The sequence below is a fragment of the Triticum dicoccoides genome, chromosome 4A (assembly GCF_002162155.2).
Source record: "Triticum dicoccoides isolate Atlit2015 ecotype Zavitan chromosome 4A, WEW_v2.0, whole genome shotgun sequence".
Lineage (NCBI taxonomy): Eukaryota > Viridiplantae > Streptophyta > Magnoliopsida > Poales > Poaceae > Triticum > Triticum dicoccoides.
Genome location: NC_041386.1, coordinates 25,957,696 through 25,968,521, shown reverse-complemented (window position 1 = coordinate 25,968,521; position 10,826 = coordinate 25,957,696).

The following is a 10,826-nucleotide window of genomic DNA, read 5'->3' as shown; positions in this document are numbered from 1 at the left end:
TGAGGTGAAATCCGTCAGTGATTGGGTCTAGGACCAGTGCGGCGAATCCGCCATGACGGATACTAGTGGTGTTGTCCCTTCGATCGAAGGTGATCGGACAGGAGGACCAAGGGTTGAACTTTGGGGCGATTGGCTCCAACGCATATACATCCCTGAGCGCACGCTTCCGCTCCCTCTTGGGGATGTGGGTTGCGTATATCATGTTCACCGTCCACACTTGTGGGGGAAACCTCTTCTGTCCTCCGGTGTGTGGCTGCCGGGATTCCCCCTCGTCATCGCTATGCGGCCCCTTGTCCTTGTTTTCGGCAATTAACTTGCAGGCCTGCTTGAACACCCAACAATCCATGTTGGTGTGATTGGCTGGCTTGTCTGGGGTGCCGTGTATTTGACATGAGCGATCGAGTATACGGTCCAAGCTGGACGGACCCGGCGTACTTTGTTTGAATGGCTTTTTCCGTTGACCTGGTTTAGAGCCTTTGAATCCGGCATTGACTGCCGTATCCTCGGTATTTCGCTGTTAATGCGGTGCTTATGTTTGTTGCGATGTGACCTGCTATTGCCGTCCTTGGTATCCGAGGTACCATGGTTCTTTGATATGTTATTACTGCGAGCCAGCCAACTGTCTTCTCCCGCACAAAAGCGGGTCATGAGCGTCGTGAGAGCTGCCATAGATTTCAGCTTTTCCTCACCAAGGTGCCGGGCTAGCCACTCGTCTTGGATGTTGTGTTTGAAAGCCGCTAAGGCCTCTGCATCCGGACAGTCGATGATTTGATTTTTCTTTGCAAGGAACCGAGTCCAGAATTGCCAGGCCGACTCTTCTGGCTGCTGAATTATGTGGCTCAAGTCATCGGCGTCTGGTGGCTGCACATAAGTGCCCTGAAAGTTGTTGAGGAATGCGGCTTCCAGATCTTCCCAACGGCTGATGGACTCGGTTGGCAAGCTGTTAAGCCAATGCCGCGCTGGTCCCTTGAGCTTTAGTGGAGGTATTTGATGGCGTGTAAGTCATCACCGCGAGCCATGTGGATGTGGAGGAGGAAATCCTCGATCCATACTGTGGGATCTATTGTGCCGTCATATGATTCAATACTTACAGGTTTGAAACCTTCTGGGATTTGATGATCCATTACTTTGTCTGTGAAGCATAAGGGGTGTGCGGCGCCTCTATATTGGGCTATATCGCGACACAACTCGAATGGGTCTTGCCCGATGTGTTCGGCCCGGCCGGATTTGCTTTTACTATATCCGGCGTGACGTTTATCGTCTCGCAGAGTGGTGCGCCCTCGTGATCCGTAGATCGATCTTGCATGCTTTGCTTTGCCCTCCAATATGTCTTGTAGGTCTGGCGTATCTCCCCATGCCTTTTTATTTGAATGGCGTCGGGGTGGAGGCTGAGTTGGCCATGAGGTAGCTGATCAGCCGTATCATACGCTTCTTCCTCCAGTCGAGGTAGCAACCTGCACTTTGGGTAACTCTTGAAGGGGCGCTCGAGTTTATATTCCTCGGCCGCGAGGACTTCAGTCCATCTGTCAGCTAGCAGATCCTGATCAGCTTGAAGCTGTTGCTGCTTTTTCTTAAGGCTATTTGCCATGGCTATAAGCCGGCATTTGAAGCGCTCTTGTTCGACGGGATCCTCTAGCACAACAAATTCGTCATCGCCGAGGCTTGCCTCGTCTTCGGAGGGGGGCATGTAATTATCATCCTCCTCCTCTCCATCTGCCGCTCTCTCAGGTGGGCTGGCTCCTCCATCCTCCTGCTCTAAATCTTGCTGGAGGGGATTGTTGTTGTCTTCGGCACTATCCGAAGTGTTATTATCTCCTGTGCCGGTATCACCACTTTTGTTATGGCGGGACTTAGAGCGGCGCCACTGACGTCGGCGCTTGGGTTGCTTCTTGGAGGGGTCATCCTCCGCTATCTCGTCGCCATTGCCTTCTTTGGGTGTATCCACCATGTATATATCGTATGATGAGGTGGCTGTCCAGTGCCCCGTAGGCAGTAGTTCCTCTTTGTCTCCCGCATCATCGTCCATACCGTCGATGTCTTCGGAGTCGAAGTCGAACATGTCGGTTAAGTCATCGACAGTGGCTACTAAGTGGGTGGTGGGTGGGTCGCGAATTTCTTCGTCGTCCGCATCCCAGTCCTGCCAGACATAGTTCGGCTAGGATCCTCCTGACAAGGAGAGAGACCTTAATGAGTTCAGTATGTCGCCAAAGGGCGAGTGCTGAAAAATATCCATGGAGGTAAACTCCATGATCGGCGCCCAATCGGATTCGATAGGAACGAGCGCAGGCGGTTCGGAGTCCGTGGCCGGAGAAGGATCTGGCAGTTTATCAACATGGCTCTTGTGCAAGGTAAGGTCGATGTTCGGCTTGATCGCCGCTGAGGGTAAGGCCTCCGTGGCGGGGTCCATCCACCCGTCCGTGGAAGGCGCAACTGGCTTCGAATCGAGGGTCGGAGCGGCTACCGGTGTGATCTCCTGAACACTGTCCGATGGTAGAGCTAAATCGTACTCATCGTGACCGCGTGTCGCACAAGGCAGCGGCTCGAATCCGTCGAAGATCAAGTCTCCGCGGTCATCGGCCGTGTAGTTTAAGCTTCCAAACCTGACCTGGTGGCCAGGGGCGTAACTTTCAATCTGCTCTAGATGGCCAAGCGAATTGGCCCGCAGTGCAAAGCCGCCGAACAAGAAGATCTGTCCGGGGGGAAAAGTCTCACCCTGGACGGCATCACTATTGATGATAGTAGGAGCCATCAAGCCTAATGGCGACGACACAGAGGAACTCTCAATGAAAGCACCAATGTCGGTGTCAAAACCGGCGGATCTCGGGTAGGGGGTCCCGAACTATGCGTCTAGGCCGGATGGTAACAGGAGGCAGGGGACACAATGTTTTACCCAGGTTCGGGCCTTCTTGATGGAGGTAAAACCCTACATCCTGCTTGATTAATATTGATGATATGGGTAGTACAAGAGTAGATCTACCACGAGATCAGAGAGGCTAAACCCTAGAAGCTAGCCTATGGTATGATTTTATGTTGTGGTTGTTGTGTCCTACGGACTAAAACCCTCCGGCTTATATAGACACCGGAGAGGGTTAGGGTTACACAAGGTCGGTTCCAAAGGAGAAGATATCCATATCTGTATTGCCTAGCTTGCCTTCCACGTCAAGTAGAGTCCCATCCGGACACGAGACGAAGTCTTCAATCTTGTATCTTCATAGCCCAATAGTCCGGCCAAAGGATATAGTCTGGCTGTCCGGAGACCCCCTAATCCGGGACTCCCTCAGCAGGCCTGGCACCAAGTGGTGCTTCCAGGACGTAATTCTTCTGTGCAGCAATGAGGATAATCCTCAAGTTACAGACCCAGTCCGTGTAATTGCTACCATCATCTTTCAACTTTGCTTTCTCAAGGAACGCATTAAAATTCAATGGAACAACAGCACGGGCCATCTATCTACAATCAAACATAAACAAGCAAGATACTATCAGGTACTAAGTTCATGATAAATTTAAGTTTAATTAATCATATTACTTAAGAACTCCCACTTAGATAGACATCCCTCTAATCCTATAAGTGATCACGTGATCCAAATCAACTAAACCATAACCGATCATCACGTGAAATGGAGTAGTTTTCAATGGTGAACATCACTATGTTGATCATATCTATTATATGATTCATGCTCGACCTTTCGGTTTCAGTGTTCCGAGGCCATATCTGCATATGCTAGGCTCGTCAACTTTAACCTGAGTATTCTGCATGTGCAAAACTGGCTTACACCCATTGTAGATGGACGTAGAGCTTATCACACCCGATCATCACGTGGTGTATTGGCAGGACGAACTTTGGCAACGGTGCATACTCAGGGAGAACACTTTTATCTTGAAATTTAGTGAGAGATTGTCTTATAATGCTACCGTCAATCAAAGTAAGATGAGATGCATAAAAGATAAACATCACATGCAATCAATATAAGTGATATGATATGGCCATCATCATCTTGTACTTGTGATCTCCATCTCTGAAGTACCGTCATGATCACCATCGTCACCAGCGCGACACCTTGATCTCCATCGTAGCATCGTTGTCGTCTCGCCAATCTTATGCTTCCACGACTATCGCTACCGCTTGGTGATAAAGTAAAGCATTACAGCGCGATTGCATTGCATACAATAAAGCGACAACCATATGGCTCCTGCCAGTTGCCGATAACTCGGTTGCAAAACATGATCATCTCATACAATAAAATTTAGCATCATGTCTTGACCATGTCACATCACAACATGCCCTACAAAAACAAGTTAGACGTCCTCTACTTTGTTGTTGCAAGTTTTACGTGGCTGCTACGGGCTTAGCAAGAACCGTTCTTACCTACGCATCAAAACCACAACGATAGTTTGTCAAGTTGGTACTGTTTTAACCTTCGCAAGGACCGGGCATAGCCACACTCGATTCAACTAAAGTTGGAGAAACTGACACCCGCCAGCCACCTGTGTGCAAAGCACGTCGGTAGAACCAGTCTCGCGTAAGCGTACGCGTAATGTCGGTCCGGGCCGCTTCATCCAATAATACCGCCGAACCAAAGTATGACATGCTGGTAAGCAGTATGACTTATATCGCCCACAACTCACTTGTGTTCTACTCGTGCATATAACATCAACGCATAAAACCTGGCTCCAATACCACTGTTGGGTAACGTAGTAATTTCAAAATATTCCTACGCACACGCAAGATCATGGTGATGCATAGCAACGAGAGGGGAGAGTGTTGTCCACGTACCCTCGTAGACCGAAAGTGGAAGCGTTATAACAACGCGGTTGATGTAGCCGTATGTCTTCACGGCCCGACCGATCAAGCACCGAAACTACGGCACCTCCGAGTTTTAGCACACGTTGAACTCGATGACGATCCCCGGACTCCGATCCAGCAGAATGTCAGGGAAGAGTTCCGTCAGCACGACAGCGTGGTGACGATCTTGATGTTCTACCATCGTAGGGCTTCGCCTAAGCACTGCTATAATATTATCGAGGTTTATGGTGGAGGGGGGCACCGCACACGGCTAAGAGATCAATGATCAATTGTTGTGTCTTTGGGGTGCCCCCCTGCCCCCGTATATAAAGGAGCAAGGGGGAGGAGGTGCGGCCAGGCAAGGAGCGCGCCAGGAGGAGTTCTACTCCTACCGGGAGTAGGACTCCCCCCCTTTCCATGTTGGACTAGGACTTTGGAGGGAAAGAGAGAGAGGGGAAAGGAAAGGGGGGCGCTTGCCCCCTCCTTGTCCAATTCGGACTTTGGGGGGGAGGGGTGCGCGGCTGCCCCTTGGACTCCTCTCCTCTTCTTCCACTAGGCCCATTATGGCCAATTAGGTTACCAGGGGGTTCCGGTAACCTCCCGGTACTCCGGTAAAATGCCGATTTTACCCGGAACACTTCCGATCTCCAAACATAGGCTTCCAATATATCAATCTTCATGTCTCAACCATTTCGAGACTCATCGTCATGTCCGTGATCACATCCGGGACTTCGAACAACCTTCGGTACATCAAAACATATAAACTCATAATGAAACTATCATCGTAACGTTAAGCGTGCGGACCCTACGGGTTCGAGAACAATGTAGACATGACCGAGACACGTCTCCGGTCAATAACCAATAGCGGAACCTGGATGCTCATATTGGCTCCTACATATTCTACGAACATCTTTATCAGTCAGACCACATAACAACATACGTTGTTCCCTTTGTCATCGGTATGTTACTTGCCCGAGATTCGATCGTCGGTATCTTAATACCTAGTTCAATCTCGTTACCAGCAAGTCTCTTTACTCGTTCTGTAATACATCATCCCGCAACTAACTCATTAGCTGCAATGCTTGCAAGGCTTAAGTGATGTGCATTACCGAGAGGGCCCAGAGATACCTCTCCGACAATCGGAGTGACAAATCCTAATCTCGAAATACGCCAACCTAACATGTACCTTTGGAGACACCTGTAGAGCACCTTTATAATCACCCAGTTACGTTGTGACGTTTGGTAGGACACAAAGTGTTCCTCCGGTAAACGGGAGTTGCATAATCTCATAGTCATAGGAACATGTATAAGTCATGAAGAAAGCAATAGCAATAAACTAAACGATCAAGTGCTATGCTAACGGAATGGGTCAAGTCAATCACATCATTCTCCTAATGATGTGATCCCGTTAATCAAACGACAACTCATGTATATGGCTAGGAAACATAACCATCTTTGATCAACGAGCTATTCAAGTAGAGGCATACTAGTGACACTCTGTTTGTCTATGTATTCACACAAGTATTATGTTTCCGGTTAATACAATTCTAGCATGAATAATAAACATTTATCATGATATAAGGAAATAAATAATAACTTTATAATTGCCTCTAGGGCATATTTCCTTCAATTACTGCCAAGCAATTCATAGAAAAGCGCAAAGTTATGACGATATCTAAGGCAATGATCATGAATATCGGCATCACATCCGTGTCAAGTAGATCGAAACAATTCTGCATCTACTACTATTACTCGACACATCGACCAACTCCTGTCTGCATCTAGAGTATTAAGTTCATAAGAACAGAGTAACGCATTAAGCAAGATGACATGATGTAGCGGGATTAACTCAAGCAATATGATGAAAACCCCATCTTTTTATCCTCGATGGCAACAATACAATACGTGCCTTGCTGCCCCTACTGTCACTGGGAAAGGACACCGCAAGATTGAACCCAAAGCTAAGCACTTCTCCCATTGCAAGAAAAACCAATCTAGTTGGCCAAACGAAATTGATAGTTCAAAGAGACTTCCAAAGATATCAAATCATGCATAAAAGAATTCAGAGGAGATTCAAATAATATTCATAGATAAGTTGATCATAAATCCACAATTCATCGGATCTCGGCAAACACACCACAAAAGAGTATTACATCGATTAAATCTCCAAGAACATCAAGGAGAACTTTGTATTGAGAATCAAAGAGAGAGAAAAAGCCATTTAGCTACTAGCTATGGACCCGTAGGTCTGAAGTAAAATACTCACGCTTCATCGGAGAGGCAATGGTGTTGTTGTAGAAGCCCTTCGTGATCGATTCCCCCTCCGGCAGGATGCCAGAAAAGGCCCCAAGATAGGATCTCACGGGTACAGAAGGCTACGGCGGTGGAAAAGTGGTTTCGTGGCTCCCCTGGATGTTTTTGGGGTATAAGAGTATATATAGGAGAAATAATTATGCCAGGGTAGCTAAGAGGGGCCCACAAGGTCGGGGGGCGCCCCACCCCCTGGGCGCACCCTCCACCCATATGGCCGCCTCGAGGCTCCTCTGACTTGCACTCCAAGTCTCCTGGGTGTCTTCTGGTCCAAGAAAAATCATGGCGACAGTTTTATTCCGTTTGGTATTCCTTTTCTGCGAAACTCTAAAACAAGGAAAAAACAGAAACTGGCACTAGGCTCTAGGTTAATAGGTTAGCCCAACAAATCATATAAAATAGCATAATAATTCGTATAAAACATCCAAAACATATAATATAATAGCATGGAACAATAAAAAATTATAGATACGTTGGAGACGTATCACAAAGCACCTCTCACATTGCAAGAAAAATCAATCTAGTTGGCCAAATCACATCAATAGATCGGAGAGAAATACAAAGCTATCTTAGTCGTGCATGAAAGAGTTCAGAGAAGAATCAAATAATATTCATAGATAATCTGATCATAAACCCACAATTCGTTGGATCTCAACAAACACACCGCAAAAGAAGATTACATCGAATAGATCTCCTAGAACATCGAGGAGAACATTGTATTGAAGATAAAAGAGAGAGAAGAAGCCATCTAGCTACTAGCTATGGACCCGTAGGTCAGTAAGGCTGATGTAGAAGCCCTCCGTGATCGAATCCCTCTCCGGCAGAGTACCAGAAAAGGCCCCAGATGGGATCTCACGAAGAAAGAAACTTGCGGCAGCAGAAAAGTACTTTTGGTGTGCCCTCTGGTCTACAGGGAATATTTGGGTATTTTATAGAATAAAAATAGGGTTGAAGGAGATCACCCCTGAGATTGTGGCTATCCCATGGCTCTTTTGGCCTCCTCCCGAAGCTTCCAGGGTGTCTTGTGGTCCAAGAAAAATTGTGAAAAAGTTTCGTTCCATTTGGTATTGATTTTCTGTAAAGACAAAAACAAGGAAAAATCAACAACTGGAACTGGGCATTAGGTTAATAAGTTAGTCCCGAAAAATGATATAAAATAGCATAATAATGCATATACAACATCCAAGATTGATAATATAATAGCATGGAACAATAAAAAATTATAGATACGTTGGGGACATATCATATGGCTCGGAGTTACACTTCCGTAGGATTTGTTCCTGTTCATGCTCAGGTACACAATGCCTAATAATACCATCTACTCTTTTTTTATATAGATGTGGGTCATCCCAAAACTAATGTCTTAAATCAAAGAAGAAACATATCTTTTGTTGATATGGGAAACTAGGTAGTATATATTTAGCAACAATGTAATTAGCATAGTCCACATACCAAGGAGTATTACGAGAAGCATTTATAACAAATAATTGTTCATCAGGAAAACTATCATCAATAGGCAGTGGGTCATTAAGAACCTTTTCCATTCTAGACAGATTATCAGCTACGGGATTCTCAGCTCCCTTTCTATCAATAATATGAAGTCAAATTCTTGTAGCAGAAGGACCCACCTAATAAACCTAGGTTTAGCATCTTTCTTTTCCATAAGATATTTAATAGTAGCATGATCGGTGTGAACAATTACTTTAGAATCAATAATATAAGATCTAAATTTATCATATGCAAACATAACTGCTAAAAAATCTTTCTCAGTAGTAGCATAATTTGTTTGAGCATTGTCTAGAGTTTCACTAGCATAATGATAACATTTAATTTCATATCAACTCTTTTTCTTAGAACAACACCAACATCATAATCACTGGCATCACACATAATTTCAAATGATAAGTTCCAATCAGGTGGTTGAACAATGGGTGTAGAGATTAAGTCTTTTTTAAGTATTTCAAAGGGTTCTACATAATCATCATTAAAAAATGGAACATCTTCTTGCAAATGATTAGTAAGAGGCCTAGAAATCTTAGAGAAGTCTTTAATGAATCTCCTGTAAAAACCAGCATGATCAAGGAAACTTCTTATACCTTTAATATTTTTAGGACATGGTATTTTCTCAATTAAATCAACTTTAGCTTTGTCTACCTTAATACTCTTTCAGAATTTTTATGCCCAAGTACTATACCTTCATTGACCATAAAGTGGCACTTCTCTCAATTCAAGACAAGATTAGTTTATTCACATCTCTGCAAAAATCGATCAAGGTTGTTTTAGCAATCATCGAAAGAAGTCCAGTAAATGAAAAAATCATTCATGAATACCTCAACAATCTTTTCACAAAAATCAGAGAATATAGCAGTCATACATCTTTGAAAGGTAGCGGGTGCATTACATAAACCAAAGGGCATACGTTTATAAGCATAATTTTCAAAAGGACAGGTAAAAGTAGTTTTATGTTGATCTTCTTTTGACACAAGTATTTGAGAGAAACCAGAGTACCCATCAAGGAAACAGAAGTGTGTATGTTTAGACAATCTTTCTAATATTTGATCAATAAAAGGAAAAGGGTAATGATCTTTTCTAGTAGCTTTGTTTAATTTTCTGAAATCAATTACCATCCTATAACCAGTTATAATTCTTTGTGGGATGAGTTCATTTTTATCATTAGGAACAACAGTAATGCCTCATTTCTTAGAAACACAATTCTTTGTGGAGCCAACGTCTTACGGAAGGGTTTATATAGTCTACTAAAACCTTAATTTTAGCTATGTTTTCCCTATGTATAGTGTACTGTATATGAAATATACCTAAGTATACAAGCTTTTCCCTGAAATAATGGGTGTACAAATGGTCACCCATATCCTCAGCTACCCCCGCCCATGTGCGCCGGCTACTACATCAAGTGACGCACTCTCCGATGCTCTCACCAAACAAAGATCCTCCATCTCTGTGTAATTGTTGGTTCATTTTCTAAGTTTTTCTTGGCTAGCATTGAACTCCTCCTCCTCAAGCTTTTCCACATCATCATTACGGTCACCCCTCTTCCACCTCCGCTTCTATACTCGAATCGGATTGGTCATGTAGAGCACTCATTATGTTCACCTCGTTCTTCTCCAACAAATCTGCATATGATGTATGAACATACCTTCAAAATCCAAAGGACGAAACACTAAGCAAACGAATCAAATTCAGCACACACCGGTAAAAAGGGAATTTTTATACCTCTCCGGCGTTTCCTCGAACATGTTGTGGATGCCGGTGAAGTGGTCGGTATCGCGTGGTACATAAGCCGCTTGATTGGGTGGAGGAGGTGCTTGTCCTTGAGACACCACCGCCTTCTTCCTCGGGCCCTTGGCTTGTGATTTCGGCCGTCTGCCGGAGAGGGTGGAGGAGGCGCCCATCCTCGAGCCAGCCACCGAGACCGGAGGGGGAATGGTGGAAGAAGTTGGCGGGGCGGGGATGGCTCCATGGACGACGTGGTTGCCTGTCGCTTCCACTTCATGCTGATGGTGGAAGAAGTTGGTGCAGCGATGGGGAAGCCGACCGCAGGATGCACGGAAGGTCGAAGCGGCACCAATGGGGTTGGCGAGGCATGAAAACCGACGAGCGGTGGCTGCGGGTGCTCCATGCCGTCGATTGGGGGCGCGGTGACACGAGAAGGCGTGGGGCCGGGGAGATCGGCGGCGACGGCGGCTGGGGGAGCAAGGAGCAGAAACGTCCCTCC